The sequence below is a fragment of the Triticum dicoccoides genome, chromosome 6A (genome assembly GCF_002162155.2).
Source record: "Triticum dicoccoides isolate Atlit2015 ecotype Zavitan chromosome 6A, WEW_v2.0, whole genome shotgun sequence".
In the NCBI taxonomy this organism is placed as follows: Eukaryota; Viridiplantae; Streptophyta; class Magnoliopsida; order Poales; family Poaceae; genus Triticum; species Triticum dicoccoides.
Window position 1 is genome coordinate 551,941,017 of NC_041390.1, and position 3,228 is coordinate 551,944,244.

Sequence of the window (3,228 nt, forward strand, 5' to 3'; positions counted from 1 at the left end):
ATCTGTAAAATAGTTTACTGTTCATGTATTGTTTTGACCTGATTTGTCTTTTTTGTTGGGAGCTACTCAGATGTGCAAGTGAGCTAAAATTTCGAGTGACCCTCACGCAATAAGTTGTCTACCATAGGAAAAAAATTGGATTTTTTGAATTATTCTTGTATTTTTTGTGAATTTTTTCTGGACGGATACAGATGAGCCTGAGCACCGAATCGCTGCACACCTTCAGTATGAGCTTTAGCAAGCTATAGATATAGATACTATGACCACGGAAAATACACTTCGAACATGGTGGTAATTACACCTGGTTACGTATTTTATTTTTATAAAATTTAGAAAATGTCAAAATGTTCCAAAACTTTTTCCCAACAAACTTGAGATGTCGTTTCTGGCATACAAAAATATTCTACAACAAAATATTCTCTAGCAAAATACTGACAAAAATGACAAATATTATCTGATAATAGCATGAACAGTATGGCGTATATACCGACAAATTTGTTTTTCTACGTCCAGCTCAACATCAAAGCCATTTCTTCGCGAAAGTTTTTATACAAGTGCAACAACAAATCTGCTTTGTTCACAAAGTGTTTCAGATTTTTTTTTTCACTTTCGTACAAATTACTATTTTCGGGTGTAATTACACCCGAGAGCCATACGTCCCGTCCACTAACAATGTCTCATGTCCTTGACGTTCTATCTATATATAGAAGGAACCCTGAGGCATTGGACAAAAACAAGTAGTACAATGGCAACACAAGAAGATAACACACTGGGAATGGGAGGGGAGTGCGTGATAGGTGAGGAGAAGCATAACTCTAGCTGGATGGTGGATGTGGAGAAGATGCTGGAAGATGACAATAATCCAGACTCGAGGAGGATGGACGAAGAGCGATGGAGGGTGCAATCCATCTACCGGGTACCAGAGTGGCTCAAGGGCACCAACCCCAAGGCCTACCAGCCGCGGCTGGTGTCTTTGGGTCCCTTGCACCACTGCGACTCCAACCTGCTACCCATGGAGGGGCACAAGCGCCGCGCGTTGGTGCACCTGATTAAGCGGAGCAACAAGCAGCTTGAGGATTTCATCTCTGCCATCCATGACGTGGTGGAGGACCTTGAGGCAGCATACGGCAAGGACCTCCCTGTCAAATTGCGGAACAATAGACAGACCTTCGTCGAGGTGATGCTCACTGACGGCTGCTTCCTGCTAGACATGATGAGCGGCCCTTACTTGGATTACGAGATGCATGCATGATCACGTCTTCAGCATGCATGGCCCCATCATCCTGTCTGACATGCTGCCTCTACTTGTTCTCAAGAAGATCTTGGGTGTCCTGCATCCTGACTATCCGGTACTTCATTTCAACACAGTTCATTAGTTTCTAAACTTATATACTCTCTCTGTCTCTCAACGCCGTCTTCACACAGTTGCATTTCCTCCCATACGAATATCACTATATATCTAGCAATGCCAATGTACCTTGAACTGATGAAGTAATGAAATCTATGTTTGCAGGCAAATAATTTACATGAGGTTTGTTACTACTCCCTCTGTTCACTTATATAAGACGTTTTAGTAAATTCAGACAGTGTACTAAACAGTTCAAACTCAGCTGTCTGAAACGCCTTATAAAAACGAACGGAGGGAGTACTTAAGTTTCCAATCTAGAGTCTAAAAAATGGAAGTTAGACCATCCACATCCAGTGGTGATTTTTTTCTTTTGCAAGCAAATACTTACCGGATCCATCGGCTCGGTCATGTGGTTACTTCAGTCTGCTATCCTAAGGAGCGGGGGAACTGCATAAGGACATGATGATGTCTGTGAAAACAAAATTTATACTATGCTTTGATTTCTTTCTCGTTTACATATAACTGTGCCAAAATATTTTAACATTGCAAAATCGTACTAAAGAAGGAATTCACAACATCATGGCGAGTACCTTAACTTATGCATGATTTTTTATCCTTTAATTTTTCATATGACTATAGTGAATTGGTTTTTACTGACATGGCCCGCGTGCTAATCTGAGTCGTCGGATCTTCCCAAACTACTGCAGTAAAAACTAATTGTGTATGTACAAGCGTTGTTAGGGCATTAACAGTAGCTGGTTTGACTGCAGGAGGATGAAATGGATTTATATATAAACCTCATGGTGCTGGAATATCTAGAACGGGCGCCTGAAGGACGTAACTTCGCAAAGATATCGCTGGGTCGCCACCCTCTTGAACTTTATCATGGAAGCCTCACCTACAATAACGGCGCCCATAGAGTTCACCCACCAGCGTACAAGTATGAAATGATACCCTCAGCGTTAGAAATCCACGAGGCTGGCATCAAATTCAAGAAGCGGGAGAGGGGCAACCTGCAGGACATTCGCTTCGAGCACGGCGTGCTGAGTATGCCAGTGATTGAAGTGGTTGACAACACCGAGAGCTTGTACCTCAACCTGATGGCGTTCGAGCGGCTGCATTTCGGTGTCGGCGATCTCGTAACGGCCTATGTAATCTTCATAGACAACATCATCGTCTCGGCCAAGGACGTGGCGATGCTGAGCTCCAATGAGGTCCTCAAGAATATGCTAGGCTGCGACAAGGAGGCGGCAAAGCTGTTCAACGGTACTCTATCAAGAGGGCAACTTCTGGGCCCATGCCCTGGTCTCCATAATGTGCAGTACGAGGTGAATGCCTACTGCAAGGAGTCCTGGCACAAGTGGCGGGGACGCAGCTCCTCTGACGTACGGCGCATTCGCTGACGTGTGGACCCGGACCCACGCGTCAGTGGCCCAACGTCAGGTGGCCGTACGTCAGGGGATCCGGCCCCAAGTGGCGGGCCACCCTAATACGTACCTACTTCCGAAATCCCTGGGCATTCATCTCCCTCGTAGCCGCTACCATTCTACTGATTGCCACCCTGTTGCAGACCACCTACACCGTCATGCCCAACAAGCTTTGAGAGTGCGATCTTAATTATAATATCACAGCGGAAAAATAGTTCATCCCTGTAGACTTTAGTGATCTCTAATGTCTATGTATGTGTTGAACAATATTTTCAGTTTGTTGCTGGTTTTGTTTAAGAGCGGTATGGATCATTCGTTATAACAATGGCTGTGTTGTGCGGGAGTTTACTCCTCTATTGTCTACATAAAGTGCATATGTATATTTGATCCTGTTGAGTTTAATTAGTTCCTGTCTTATTAGTCATACTCCTAACCTTTTGATGAGCTTACTAG

The 3,228-nt window shown here is 44.1% G+C and overlaps 1 pseudogene; it reads left to right on the forward strand.

Moving 5' to 3' along the window:
* The first annotated feature begins 775 nt into the window (after positions 1–775).
* LOC119315972 lies at positions 776–2,951 on the forward strand (annotated as a pseudogene).
* The last annotated feature ends 277 nt before the right edge of the window (positions 2,952–3,228 follow it).